At 40.8% G+C, this 16,004-nt stretch overlaps 1 non-coding gene and 1 pseudogene across 1 annotated transcript; one reads left to right on the plus strand and one right to left on the minus strand.

The window, feature by feature from the left end:
• Positions 1-374: 374 nt before the first annotated feature.
• LOC126956849 (60S ribosomal protein L13-like) lies at positions 375-1,063 on the plus strand (annotated as a pseudogene).
• Positions 1,064-14,590: 13,527 nt separating this feature from the next.
• On the minus strand, positions 14,591-14,652 carry LOC126945050 (U7 small nuclear RNA). Its single transcript, XR_007722280.1, has one exon. It is a non-coding gene; the product is annotated as a U7 small nuclear RNA (small nuclear RNA).
• Positions 14,653-16,004: the final 1,352 nt, after the last annotated feature.

Below are 16,004 nucleotides of genomic sequence, written 5' to 3' on the forward strand. Positions count from 1 at the left end.
AATACTATGCAGCCATAAAAAAGGATGAATTCATGTCCTTTGCAGGGACATGAATGACGCTGGAAACCATCATTCTCAGCAAACTATCACAAGAACAGAAAACCAAACACCAGATGTTCTCAGTCATAACTGGGAGTTGAATACTGAGAACACATGGATACAGGGAAGGGGACATCACACACCAGGGCCTATTGGGGGGTGGGACGCTAGGGAAGGGATGGCATTAGGAGAAATACTTAATGTGGATGACAGGTTGATGGGTGCAGCAAACCACCATGGCACGTGTATACCTATGTAACAAACCTGCAAGTGCTGCACATGTACCCCAGAACTTAAAAGTATAATTTAAAAAAAAAAAAAAGAAATACCTCAGACTGGCTTTCTGATCAGTTGTTTTCCTGCACAGGTGGGCCATAGGCAGCCATGGTGCCCAGCCGTAATGGCATGATCTCGAAGTCCCACTTCCACAAGGACTGCCACCGATGTGTGGCCAAGTGGTTCAACCAGCTGGCCCATAGATCCGCAGATGCGAGGCCCAGCAAGGAAAAGCATGCCGCATTGCCCCATACCCCAAGTCAGGACCCATCTGGCCCATCGTGTAGTGCCACACTGTACAGTATCACACCAAGGTGTGCACCAGCTGCACTTCAGCTTGGAGGAGCTCAAGGTGGCAGGCATTCACAAGAAGGTGGCCCAGACCACTGGCATCTCTATTGACTGGAGGAGGCAGAACAAGTCCACTGAGTCTCTGCAGGGCAACGTGCAGCGGCTGAAGGAGTACCATTCCAAACTCATCCTCTTCTCCAGGAAGCCCTTGGACCCCAAGAAGGGAGACAGTTCTGTTGAAGAACTGATATTGGCCATCCAGCTGACAGGACCGGTCATGCCCATCTAGAATGTCTACAAGAAGGAGAAAGCCCTAGTCATCACTGAGGAGAAGAATTTCAAAGCCTTCGCTCGTCTCCTCATGGCCTGTGCCACTGCCCAGCTCTTTGGCATAAAGGCAAAAAGAGCCAAGGAAGCTGTAGAACATGTTGAAAAGAAAAAAGTAAATTCCTCTTAGGGATTTGTAATAAGTCAGCAGTAATGCTGGGGGAGGAAAAAAAAAAAAAAGACATATCTGAGACTGGGTAATTTATAAGGAAAAGAGGTTTAATTGGCTCATGGTTCCACAGACTGTACAGGAAGCATGGCTGGGGAGGCCTCAGGAAACTCCCATCATAGCAGAAGGTGAAGGGGAAGCAGGCACACCTTACATGGCTGGAGCAGGAAAAAGAGAGAAGAGGGAGGTGCTACACACTGTTAATCAACCAGATCTCATGAGAACTCACTATCATGAGAACAGCGTGGGGGAAATCCACCCCCGTGATCCAATCACCTCCCACCAGGCCTCTCCTACAACACTGGGGATTACAATTTGACATGAGATTTGGGTGAGGACACATATCCAAACCATATCACTTGGATTGGGTTTCAGTGTACTTCTATAACTCAGTGATCTTTGTTCTTATCCATATTCTGAATTCTGTCTGTCATTTCAGCCATCTCAGCCCACTTCAGAACCCTTGCTGGAGAAGCAATACAGTTGTTTGGAGGAAAGAAGGCACTCCGGCTTTTTGAGTTTTCAGGGTTCTCGCACTGATTCTTTTTCATCTTTGTGGGCCTATCTACCTTCAATCTTTGAGGTTGCTGATTTGGGGATATTTTTTCCTTTTATCCTATTTGATAATATTGAGGGTTTGATTGTGGTATAAGGTAGATTCAGCTGACTGGTTTTATTTCTGGGAAACTGTAGAAGGCCAATGCTCAGTTTCCAACTTCTGGAATGCATGCTCTATTCTGGGGGACTTGTACTGGTTCCCAACTTTGTTCTCTGGCCCTTGAGGTTAGGAATCCACTGCGCTATGGGTGGCATAGGAGACAAGGTACAGCAGCTGCAATAGAGTGCTAGTGGGTGCCAGGGTGCCTGCTTTCCTGCAGGTGATCACCACAGTGGCAGAGGCAATGCACCTGGGGGAGTTGGTAGGTGTTGGGGGACCTGCTGGCAACTGTGTGTGCAGCTGCACTGGTGGTGGTGTTAGCTCAGGGGCAAGATGCTGGCAAATGCAGGTCTGGTTGCCTTCTCTGTGCCCTGCAAACAGGAGGGATCACTCAGTGTTGCAGAGGATCTGCTGTTCTCTCATAGTGTTAGCACAAGGGTGGGCATTGGTGGGGGAAGGGCTGGCTGATTCTGCGCTTGCCAAGGCTCTGTCTGCAATGGCGGTTGGTGGGAATGGGAGGATGGACTGCACTTCTGCACACTGATGGTCAAGGAAAGCAAAATCTGCCTCTGCAGACATTGCCAGCAAAGTGATGTGGGGAGTTGCCATGGGCCTGGGGGATGCTGCAGTATGGGGAGGGAGTAGGTGGGCTGGTTTGTGGCCATAGGGGCTGCCCAGCTGGAGCTTCCAGTCAGGCATGGTTTTCCGGGCACAGAAGCAATGGTGTGGGCCCCCAGGGCACTAGAGACTGCTCTGCAAGCAGGTGTTACCATGCTGGGCCTCCTAGAGAGGCCAGCAGACCAAGGGGTGCTCAGGTCGGACCGGCCTCACCTGATGGGGAAGACCACCTTGCGGAGTCATGTCTGACAGTTCCCATAGGGCTAAAGTCTTCTACGGGAGCAAGTCGAGCCTAGGATGGCCATCCCCGGCCATGCTCCACTACAGACACTCCTGCAGTACACCCTCTGGGCTCCACATCAATGGCTTGCTGCCCCTACCCCTTCTCTAAGCGGTTCTCCCTGCCAACTCAAATGTCCATGATGGTGAAGGGGTCTTCTCTTACAGGGGTTCCAGAGGCCCATGGCAACAGTGGGTTGTTCCTTGCCAATTCAACTCACCTGATCCCCCAGAGCCATTGTGGGCCAGGAACAAAAACTGGTGTGCAGTAGCCCCGTACCACATTCCCAGCTTTCACTATCTTCAGCCCAGCTTCTGTGTCTTCTCTCTGTCTACTATTGGTTTCTTCCCTCTGAAGATCTGTTAGGGGCATTCCAGTCAATTTGGTCCCGCAGTGGGAGCTCTTCCACCTGGCTGTGTCTAGTCAGCCTTCTGAGTAAGATCCATTCCTGACTCCTTTTCTTTCCGATTCCTCTTCTTCCAGATAAAATAATATTCTATTAGCCAAGAGAAGTCAGGAAAAAAGGGGAAAAAAAAACAAAATAATGAATTTGGCAAATTGAAAACAAGTAACAAAAATGATAGACTTCAGTCCAAACATATCAATAATTTCATTAAATGTAAGAAGATACAGATAGGTTAAAAAGAAAAAGATGAAAAAGATATATCATGTAAATGGTGTGCAAAAGAAAGCTGAAAGTTTTATTAATATTAGGCTTAATGGACCTCAAGACAAGAAAAATAAAGATGGAGATATTTTAATAAATGGATCAATCCATGAAGAAGGCTAAAATCCTAAAATGTAGGTAGCTTAATAACTGAGCTAAAAAATTGATGAAGCAAAAGCTGACTGAACTAAAGAGACGAGTAGACAAATTCACAATCAAAAGTAGAGATATTGGCTGGACGCAGTGGCTCACTCCTGTAATTCCAGCACTTTGAAGACTGATTGGGAGGATCACTTGAGGCCAGGAGTTCAAGACTGGCCTGGGTAACATAGCAAGACTCCATTTCTACAAAAATAAAAATTTTAAAAATTAGCCAGATATGGCAGGTGGCACATGCCTGTAGTCCTAGCTACTTGAGAGTCTAAGGCAGTAGGATCCTTGAGCCCAGAAGAGCGAGACTGCAGTGAGTCATGATCATGCCACTGCACTCCGGTCTGGGTGACAGAGTGAGACACTGTATCTAAAAAAAATAAACAAAAGTAAAAATAAAAAGAAGTGGGAATGTTAATTTTCTTTTTAATAATTAGATAAAAATCAGTAAGGATATAGAAGATCTTAAAAAAATTATCAACCACCCTAACCTAACTGAGCTTTATAAAACAATTTACCCAACAACTGCAGAATTCACATTCTTTCTTGTGCACACAGACCATTTCCCAAGATGGACCTTATGCTGGAACACAAAACAAGTCCCAATATATTATAAAAGTCTGACATTTTCCAGAGTATGTTCTCTAAGAACCAAAATTAAATTAGATATTAATAACTATTGAAGATTTTTTAAAGCCTCAAATATTTGGAAATTAACAAACTTCTAGTAACTAAGCAAAGAAGAAATCATAAGAAAAATTAATAAATATTTGAATCTACATAATGATAAAAATATATCAAAATTTGTTGGATAGAGCTAATGAGTACTGTTAAACAAAAATTACAGGAAGCTATTGTTCTGGACTAAACTCCTTCACTAGGCCCCAACAAAGTAGAGTAAAAAATCACAACGAAGTCAGTGATCACTGAACTGAAACTGAGCTGCTCTTGTTGGTATCAGAGATATCAGGAGAGAGAGAGAGAGCCTAATTTCCCAAACAGGCCAGTTTTAATCTTTAGTCAGTATGATAATGAAGTTCCCTCTGTTTTAATCCTACAATAAAGAATTACCCAATTAACTTGATGTTAACCAATCAGCCATCTTTCTCTTGTTCTGACCACCTAGCCCTTCCCTAAAAAGAAAGTAACTTTGAAAAGGCCAATCCACTATCTGTTACTTGTTTCTGCTTTCTTCAGCCCTCTTAATGTCCATAAAGCCAAACTCTTCTGCTGTACACATGAGAGCACTTAGCCTATTTTATGGAATAAATTGTTACCTGAAATTTATCTTTGACAGTACTTAGAGGAAGTTTATCAATTGATTTACAAAATGACACACAACAAAACCAATTTTTTTCTCATCAATGTGATAATGAAATGATGTTGAAGAAAACAATGTTATTGGAAGACCTGCTGTGCATTGTTTGCTTAAAGTTGCAGTTCCCAAGAACCTATTGACAATGTTAAGTGAGGACTTACTGTATCTTCAAGTTCACTAATTCTTTATTCTGCCAGATAATCTTGAGTTCCTGCCGTGACTTTTATTTTTCTTCTTAAGCAGCCAGAAAAGACTTCCAGGGAATTTTTTTATTTCAATTACTTTACTTTTCAACTCCAATATTTCCGTTTGGTTCTTTATAGTTCCTATTTCTTTATTGTTATTCTCTACTTCATGTAACATTGTTATATCTTCCTTTCCTTTTTTAAATTCAAGACAGAGTCTGACTCTACCCAGGCTGGAGTGCAGTGGGCTCAATCTCAGCTCAACTGCAACCTCTGTCTCCCAGGTTCAAGTGATTCTTGTGCCTCAGCCTCCTGAGTAGCTGGGATTACAGGTGCCTGTCACCACACCTGGTTAATTTTTGTATTTTTAGTAGAGATGGGGGTCTTACCATGTTAGTCAGACTGGTCTGGAATTCCTGACCTCAAGTGATCCACCCACCTTTACCTCCCAAAGTGTTAGGATTACAGGCATGAGCCACCACACCTGGCCTATCTGCCTTTACATCTTTAATCATATTTTCCTTTAGTTCTATGAACATATTTATAATGGCTAGTTTGAAGTATTTTTCTGTTAAATCTGACATCTAGTTGCTCTTATGGGCAGTATTTGTTGTATGTATGAACTAGAATTTCCTGTTTTTCTTTGCATTCCTCATAATTTTGTTAACAGTGGCAAATCCATATGGGTCTGCAGCAGCTCAATTTTTGCCTCCTTGGAGGAAAGAATTCGACTGAGGGGCATAAGGCAGAGTGAGGGATTGAGGCAAGTTTTGAGCAGGACTAAAGGTTTTTTAAAAAGTTTGCAGAGCCAGGCATGGTAGCTCACACCTGTAATCCCAACACTTTGGGAGGCTGAGGTGCGCAGATCACTTGAGGTTAGGAGTTCAACACCAGCCTGGCCAACATGGTGAAACCCCATGGCTACTAAAGACACAAAATTAGCTGGGCATGGTGGCACGCATCTGTAATCTCAACTACTTGGGAGGCTGAGGCAGGAGAATTGCCTGACCCTGGGAGGTGGAGGTTGCAATGAGCCAAGATTATGCCACTGCACTCCAGCCTGGGCGACAGATACTCTGTCTCAAAAAAAAAAAAAAAAAAAGTGGGAGCAGGAATGAAAGGAAGTAAAGTACACTTGGAAGAGGGCCAAGCAGGCAGATTGAGAGATCCAAGTGCACTATTCAGCCCTTGACTTGGAGTTTTATACTTTGGCATGGTTTCAGAGTTTGCATTTCTTCTCCTCTGATTTTTCCCTTGAGGTGGGCTGTCCACCTGTGCAGTGGCCTCCCAGCATTTGAGAAGGGCTGCATGCGCAGTGTGTTTACTGAAGTTGTGTGCATACTCATTTGACATGTTTTTCTCTTACTAGTTGAGTGTTCCTAGAGGAAGGTCATATACCAGTTAAACTCCACCATTTTGCCTTTTAGTGCACATGCATGAGCCCACTTGCCCAATCCTGAGCTCATCAGGAAGCTGCTGCTGACTAGCTTCAGGTTTTTTAAATCTATTGGGAGACTGCCTTTCCCTGGTAGTGGGTGTGACCAAATATTATTTTCAATAGACAGTTTAACAAGTTCCCTACCATCACCTGATGGTCACTTGACATTCCCAAGGGTGGAGGGCCCTCTTTTTCCCTGTTCATGTCTGCCTAGCTATCTACTCTAACAATTTTTTGTTGGAAAACAGAAATTTTAGATAATATATTTTAGCAATGGTTATACTGCCCCACCTTCTTTTCTGGGACTTGTCATTATTTGATTTTTTTTGTGTGTAATGATTATTTGGATTATTTCAGTGAAATCTGTGCTTCCCCACCACACATACATGCACGTGCACCCACACAGCAACACACTCAGACATACACACACATAGACACACACACACTGTTAAAACTCTGATCTTGCTCCTTAGGGAGGTACAGCTCTAGGTATGCCCAACCACGACCCTGGGATGACAGTTGCTTGCTTTTTCTCTCTTTGACCACATCCAGCTGTTAAATTCCACTAATTGCTGTCTGATTGCTCTATTGCTTTCAACAACATCCGGGGGGCATAAATTACTCTACAAACTAATCCAGTCAAATGTGGCTCCTTTAAAGTAATGGTTTTTTAGGATAGTGTAATTTTTCTGACCCCAAAAAAGACTCCTCCTGGCTGTTTTATTCCCAATCCCTTTCTAATTGTTTTTCACAACACCTCCACTGTTTATGCTTTTAGCCTTGAACTTCTCTAGCTGCTTTACAAATGAAGTCAATTTCCTTGGGAAGAGATTAGACGCTATCTGTTTTATGGCTTTCCTCTCTCCCCAGGCCAAATTTCTGATTGGTGCTGGGGACAACAGCAAGCTTCTCTCTGAGTGATACCCTTGCTCTGGGAGTTGAGTGGTTGGTGAAGTGGGTGCAAGGCAGCAGCCTGAGGTCCTCTCAAGAACTATAGGGCCCCAGTATTCTCAGTGCACTGGGACCAAGGCCTGGATTGTTCTTGTCAAAGACAAAATTACAACAAATTTAGTTTAGAGATCTTAATTAGCTCTATTTGTAATTCTAGAATCAGGCAACATTTCATTTCCATTGGAAAGTCTTCCAGTGAACTGAGCAGAAGAGGTTGTTTTATAGACAGAGAAGGGCTGAAGAAAGCAGAAGTAAAGAACAACACATGTGTTATTTACCTTTTTTTCTCTAGAGACAGGATCTCGCTACGTTGCCCAAGCTGGAGTACAGTGGCTACTCACAGGCTCAAACTCTTAGTTTAAGCAATCCTGCCTCAGCCTCCCCAGTAGCTGGAGCTACAGTCACATGCCACAGTGTCCAGCTTAGTTACTTTTTGAAGTTACTTTTTCTTGTAAGGCAAGGACAGTGTGACAAAACAATTTTTTGGGGGAAAAAAAAGCAGAGAGAATGTCATTATCATATTGATTAAAGATATAAACTGGCCTACTTAGGAAATTAGCTGTTATCTTGCTCTCCTGATTTCTTGGAAGGTCAGATAGCAATTTCATTGAGGTGTAGTGATGTTGAACTTTAGCATGGGTGACTCTGTTTTGATTTTTAGTCTGATCTGTTGGGGCCTAGTATAGAAGCTTAGTCCAAAACAATGGTCTCCTATAATTTTTATTTGACATTCTTTTTCTTTTGTTTTTCTGTTTTGGGGTTTTGTTTGTTTGTTTGTTTATTGAGACAGGGTCCCACTCTGTCACCCAGACTGGAGTGCAGTGGTGTGATCTTGGCTCACTGCAACCTCTGCCGTCTGAGTTCAAGCAATTCTCCTGCCTCAGCCTCCCAAGTAGCTGGGATTACAAGCGTGCACCACTATGCCTGGGTAATTTTTGTATTTTTTGGTAGAGACAGGGTTTTGCCATGTTGGCCAGGCTGGTCTCAAACTCCTGACCTCAGGTGATCGGCCTGCCTCTGTCTCCCAAAGTGCTGGGATTATAGGTGTGAGCTACTGTGCCTGGCCTTTATTTGACATTCTTAACTCACACAATATCCTTTACTTTCTAAGTTAGTAGTCATTGGCATAGCAGTACCACAGACACTCACACATGTTCCTTTGATATTAATAGAACATTTCAGTTCATTCTTTCTTCTGCCTACCGCAATCAGGATGTCCACATTTTAAAATTATTCCCTCCTAACAATAAAAAATTCTTTAGTTACCTTCCTGTAAGTTGAAACAAGTTGGCCTTCCTGCCATTTTCCTTTGGAAAATATGAAATAATTATATCTTCATTCATATGCATGGCTTTTTATTTTTTATTTTTTTTTACCAGATTGAGGTTTAACCCTCCTCCCTGGCTTAATAATGGTCATCCACCCCGAGAAGATAGGCCTTTCTGAGATTTATTCCAACTAAACAAAATGTAACACTTGTTACACATTTGATATTCATTGAAGAGTTTCTCTAGGGTAGCATGATCCCTGAACTCTGAAAACTGAAGTAAGTTTGTGGAAACTGAAGGCTGAAATTTTTTTTCTTTTTTTTTTTGACAGGAGACAGGGTCTCACTCTGTTGCACAGGCTGGAGTGCAGTGGTACAATCATAGCTTACTGCCTCAAACTCCTGGGCTCAAGCAATCCTGGCTACCTCAGCCTCCTGAGTAGCTGGGATTACAGGCACGTGCCACCATGTCTGGCTAATCTTTAAATTTTTTGTAGAGACAGGGGTCTCACTATGTTGCCCAGGCTGCTCCTGAATTCCTGAGCTCAAGTGATCCTCTAGCCTTGGCCTCTCAAAGTGCTGGAATTACAGGCATAAGCCACTGTACCCAGCCAATAGTGAATTATTTACGTACAAGTTTCAGTTTGAAAGGGTATGAATATAGGAGAACTGAACTGTAGAGAGAAAGAGTATCCAATTACTCTGACACTCAAACTACTCTTCCCAGTGATTAAGAACTGTTTGGAGATCTTTTGGTCAAGAATGAGCCTGTGAGCTGCAAGATTCAAATGGCGAAGCTCCTTTTGCCGTCCTTGCAAACACATGGCAATGAAAAAGTGCATACGAATGTAAAGGACTTAGCTCAGCTAAAACATAAGAAAAGCATTTTCTTGACTTGAACAGATGACTTGAACAGTTGCCTATCTGAAGCTACCGATCTGGGTATAGAATCAGAAACCACGTAGATTATAAGAGTACAATTTCTGTGAGGCAAGTGGAGTTTTATTGAACTAGTGGCAGGCACCAAAGTCAGGCTTACGGTGTAAAACTGAATATTAAGAAGAGGCTTGCTTCTTATACACTTAAGATTTAAAAGGGTTTTAGCCTATGTCCAGGGCTTATAGTTCACATCTGGTAGCTTCTTAGATTAGGAGAAATGAGGTAAACCATTGTTCTCCTGGCAGGATATGAGTCTTATCCATTGGTTAATGTAAGACTCTTTTCAAATTGGGGACCTGGGTAAACTGGATAAAAGTCACAAGAAATCTGCAAAATATAAGAACGTAAACATGGGGATAAGAAAAGCAAGACAAACACAAAGCAGAAAAGCCTGCTCCTCAAGCTGCACTTACAAGGATATTTCTGTAGGTGATTAGGTATGTCCACTATCTTGATTGTGGCAATGGTTTTGCAGGTATATACACGTTAAAACTCACTAAACACTAAATATGGGTAGTTTATTGTATGTCAATTTTTACTCAATAAAACCTTTTTTTAAAAAGTACTTACAAACCAGTTTTAAATTAGTAAAAATAAATTAATCATAAAATAGGTAATCAGCTCTAATACCAAAAAATTCTATCTAGAAATGAATAACAAAATAATTTTCTGAAAATAAGTATGATATGAGAATGCTTAAAATCTTCAAGGAGTAAAGGAAAGATATAGTATACAAAAAGCAAGAACAAGGAAATAATGAAATAACAACAAGAAAAAGGTGGATATCAATCCAAGAGCAGGAAGATTTAAAAAAACAAATTATTTAAAAATCTGGAAATGTAAAATATAGCCATTGTGATTAAAACACAACAGAAATAATAGTGCTACACTAAATAAAATCTAAGAATTAGTAAACTGCAAAAGTGTTAAGACAATTACCTGAAATATGGCTTAGAAAAATAAAGAAACGAAACATCTGAAAAAGGAACTCATGAGAAATAGAGAATATATAGAGGAATTCTAGAAGAACTGGGGCAATGATGGAGGAGTGTAATTTAAAGAATAGCTGAATTAAAAAAAAATGTGCATCCACAAATTGCAAGAGCATACTGACCAGGATTAAATACATTCACAGATAAACAAATGTAGAAAATTAAGAATAAAGAATTCATAGATTAAAAAATTGGAGGTGGGTGGACCACTTGAGCTCAGGAGTTTGAGACCAGCTTGGACAATGTGGCAAAACCCTGTCTCTACAAAAAACACACCAAAAACTAGCCAGGCGTAGTGGTGTGTGCCTGTAGTTCTGTTACCAGAAAGGCATCCTGATCTAAACCCCCAGAGAGGGTTCTTGGATCTCATGCAAGAAGGAATTCAGGGTGAGTTCATAAAGTGAAAGCAAGTTTATTAAGAAAGTAAAGGAATAGGCTATTGAGCTGCTTGCTCGAGCCAATCCGACTCTGTGCAGTGTACTCCATTTCAATATATCTGTGCTTTTCTTATGTTAAAACAAAACAAAACAAAACAAAAAAAAAACGCTTTGGGAGGCCAAGGCAGGTGGATTACCTGAGGCCAGGAGTTCAAGACCAGCCTGACCAACATGGTAAAACCCCATCTCTACCAAAAATACAAAAATTAGCCAGGTGTGGTGGCACATGCCTGTAATCCCAGCTACTTGGGAGGCTGAGGCAGGAGAATTGCTTGAACCTGGGAGGCGGAGGTTGCCATGAGCCAAGATCACACCATTGTACTCCAGCCTGGGCAATAGAATGAAACTGTCTCAAAATAAAATAAAATAAATAAATACATAAATCAAAGGAATAAAAGAATGGCTACTCTATAGGCAGAACAGTGGCATGAGCTGCTGGTTGCCCATTTTTGTGGTTATTTCTTGATTATATACTAAACAAAGGGCGGATTATTCATGAATTTTCTGGGAAAGGCGTAGGCAATGCCCAGAACTTAGGGTTCCTCCCCCTTTTAGACCATCTAGGATAACTTTCTGACATTGTCAGGGCATTTGTCATGGCACTGGTGGGAGTGTCTCTTAGCATGCTAATGCATTATAGCTAGCGTGTAATTAACCATAAGGATGATCAAAGGTCACTCTTGTTGCCATCTTGGTTTTGGTGAGTTTGGGCAGGCTTCCTTACTGCAACCTGTTTTATCAGCAAAGTCGTTTATGGCCTGTATCTTGTCCTGACATTCTGTCTCATCCTGTGACTAAGAATGTCTTAACCTCTTGGGAATGCAGTTCAATAGGACTTAGCCTTATTGTACTAAGCCCCTATTCAAGATGGAGTTGCTCTGGTTCAAATGCCTCTGATCATTCTAGCTACTCTGGAGGCTGAGGCGGGATGACTGTTTGGGCCCAGGAGGTTTAGGCTGCAGTGAGCTGTGATCCCGCCACTGCACTGAAACCTGAGCGACAGAGTGAGATCCTATTTTCTTTTCTTCTGAAAAGAAAATAAAAAACAAACAAAAGAATGAAAATAAACAAGCTAAGTGACAGTTTCAGAAGAATAACAGAATAAACCCAAACAATGTAAATGTTAATTCTTTATTTAAAAATGTAAAAGAAAAACCCCACTACCACACTTACGGCTAATAGGAAATGGCATCTAATTAAACATATAAATATATAGCAAGACCAACAAAGGGAAAAAAGAAGGAAGAATGCACAAATAATAAAATTATATATGCGAAGTGGAAGAGAAAACAGCATAAAATGTAGAATCAATCAGTAGAGGTTTTAAAAACCATAAGCAGGCCAGGGGTGGTGGCTCATACCTGTAATCTCAGCTCTTTGGGAGGCGAAACGGTGAAACATTTCTAAACATGCCTAAACATGGTGAAACCCCCTGTTTACTAAAAATACAAAAATTATCTGGGTGTGGTGGTGCACACCTGTAGTCCCAGCTACTCGGGAGGTTGAGACACGAGAATCACTTGAACTCAGGAGGCAGAGGTTGCAGTGAGCAGCAATTGTGCCACTGCACTCCAATCTGGGTAACAGAGCAAGACTGTGTCTCAAAAAAAAAAAAAAAAAAGAAAAAAAAAGAAAAGGCAAGTTGATGTCAATAAATTTTAAAATTTAGATACAATAAATTGTTTTCTAGAAAGAATACATTAAATACCAAAATAAACTGGAGAAAGAAAGAAACTGAATAGCTCTTCCAAAGTATCAAAAAAAGATAATATCTTTCTCACATAAACTTTCAGAGAAGAGCAGAGGAAAGGAAAGTTACTCAACTCATTTTACAAGGCTAATATAAGCTTGATATCCAAACCAGACAGAAACAGCATAAGAATGGAAAGGTATAACCAACCTCACTTGTAAACACAGATGTAAATATCTTAAAATATAAGAAAAGTGAATGAGTAGTACACTTAAAAAATTATGATGATGACCAGGTGGAGTTTATTTTAGGAGAAAAAAGATGTAATTGACTAAATCAACAGATTAAAAAATATGATAAATTATAAGCAAAACAGCCATTGGCAATATGCACCTCTTATTCTTGATAGAAAATACTATAGCTTGGAAACAGACAGCTTTAGTTTGAAACCTACAACAAAAGGCATATAGACAGTATAAAGAAAAAAATATAGAAACATTTGCATTAAAATCAGTAACAAGCACGCTCTCTATAGAGCAGGAAAAACTATCTGCAATTCACAAAGAGCCAATTTCCCTAATATTTAAAGAGCTCCTATAAATATATACCGTGTTTGTTTCTCCAACTAGAATGAACTCTTCTTGAGGATGAAAACAATTCTCTTTACTATTCATCCCCAGGACATGAGATAGTGCAGGGCATACAGAATTGTTATATGGTTGTTACATAAATACATAATTGCTCCATGGTATTCTTGGGATGTATTAGTCCATTTTCACATTACTATAAAGATACTACCTTAGACTGTGTAATTTATAAACAAAAGAGGTTTAATTGACTAACAGTTCAGCATGGCTGGGGAGACCTCAAGAAACTTAGAATCATGTTGGAAGGGGAAGCAGGCACTTTCTTCACAAGGCGGCAAGAGAGAGAAAGAAGCCCACGGGAAACTGCAGCTTATAAAACCATCAGCTCTCTTGAGAACTCCCTCAGTATCACAAGAACAGCATGGGGGAAACCACCCCCATGACCAATCACCTCCCACCAGGACCCTTCCTCAGCACCTGGGGATTACAATTCAAGATGAGATTTAGGTGGGGACACAAAGCCTATCCATATCACAGGGGGACTGGTTCCCGAAGCCAAGCATATACCAAAATCTACAAACGCTCAAGTCCTGCAGTCCACCCTACAGAGCCCATACATAGGAAAATTCAACCCTTGTGTACCTGGGTTTCATATCTGGTGAATAATGTATTTTCCAAACACGTTTGGTTGAAAACAATCCATGTACAAGTGGACTCTTGCAGCTGAAACCGGTGTTGTTCAAGGGTCAACTGTATTTGTTGAATGTAGTAGACTGCCAAAATAGCTTTTTACTTCTTGTAAAGACAAGAGTGATGCCTTCCAAGCTCTTTACACTTCAGAGCTGAAACCAGAAGGTGAACAAGTTTTTGGACACTTTGCTTTCAAGAAAAGTTTTTTAGAAGCAGAAAGAGCCAGGCCGAGTGGTGCATGCCTATAGTTTCAGCTACTGGGGAGGCTAAGGCAGGAGGACGCTTGAGTGCAGGAGTTCAAAGCTGTATGTGTTGCACTATGATTGCATCTGTGAATAGGCACTGTACTGCACTCTAGCCTGAGCAACATATCAAGACTCTGTCTTAAAAAGACAAAAAAGAAACCCCTAAAAACTGAACATTAAAAAAAAAAGTGGAAAGTGTGGCTTCAGGCAAAAAGTAAGTAATGTTAACAAATTCCTTGTATTTGAAAGGAAGCCTTGGAAAAACTGATAGGCATCTATTCAGACTCCAGCTGTCATAATTCCCAGGCCTATAGTGAAAGTTTCAGCATAAAAGCCAAGCCAGCCATACCTTCTCATTTCTGAGCATTGTTTAAGTGTCAGTCTCCTTGAATCATTTTCTAAACTTGCTAGACAAATTTTAAAAGGGCTGTAACACTCTGAATAATGTTTTCTGACGACCAGGAGATACAGACCATGAGGCAACACTAGCCTCTGTACAGAAAGAAGAAAATTTTGATCAATTGGAACAAAATGCCCCTTAACAAAATTTTGGTTAAGCTCTCTCCTTCCTCCAGACCCCTAAATTTTGCCCCACCATTATCCTGAAAGAGTATACAGATCCTCCTGAGAATAAACTGGCCTCCAGTTAAAAATAGTCTCTGATCTATCTGATCACATCACCCATTTGCCTCACTTCCCCACACCTGGTTCTTTCTAGCTTTGTTTACTCCTTATAAAAGAAAAACTCTTTTTGCCTAAATCTCAAGTCACTTGTAGACCTGTGGTCAAAGCATTTTTCCCACTATAATTTTCTCCCCCGACAGCAATCATTCTTTTGAATAAAGTCTCTCCTTATTAAGTCTGGATTTGACTTTTATTCCACAGTCTCCCTAATAATTTATCTTGCTATTGCCTACCCTGTGATATCCCAAACCTAAGGGTTTCAGGTTTTATGATTAACCTTAAGTTAATAGTCAAGATTAAATGATGAGACACCACATGGAGCAGATTGCTGCTGTTGCAGCTGAGGTCCTTGCAGACCCATTAACCTCCAGTCAATCCAGCAGCAGATTACAGACACAGAAGGGAGTCCCAGTGAGACCTAAAGGATTTCCCATCTGAGCTCAAGAGAAATTGCCCAAGTGTGGAGTCATGAACTAAATAAGTGAATGTTGTTTAAGCCTCTAAGCTCATGAATGTTTGTTATGCAGCAATAGATTAAGGATATATTGACTGAATACATGAAAGAATAAAAGAATGAACAAACATCAATCTGGAGACTGTGCTGACTCCTAAGTAAGAAGAAGGCAAACAAGGATCTCCATAGCAGATTGTTACTGGGGCTTCTGATCCAAGATGATATACAGTATGTGATCTGACACAGATGAAAATATGTCTTTTGAGTATATTTTTGAAACATCAGTTGCTATGGGGGTGTTTGGAAGTGCATCAAATGGTGTCACCCACTAAAAATATGGAGTCATGATATTAAGAGAATACTAGTGAGTTCTTAGTGAGTCACGCATTCACCCTAGACTAAAAAATATCTTCATAATGTTGTAAAGAAAAGTCAAAATTACATAGAAAGTTGGATTAGTTTTTAAGGCACTTGTAAAACATGAGAGTATATTAATTCAAATCTATTCAGTAAAAATACAATAACCCTTCCCTTTATATACCAGGTACTTTTACCGGATGCTGGGAATAAACCAGTAAAGACATAGTCATCAAAATCAAGAATCTGAGTCTAACTGAAAGATACTGACAATTACAATAGTAAGTGCAAGGAC

This window comes from Macaca thibetana, chromosome 1 (genome assembly GCF_024542745.1).
Source record: "Macaca thibetana thibetana isolate TM-01 chromosome 1, ASM2454274v1, whole genome shotgun sequence".
Taxonomy (NCBI): Eukaryota; Metazoa; Chordata; class Mammalia; order Primates; family Cercopithecidae; genus Macaca; species Macaca thibetana.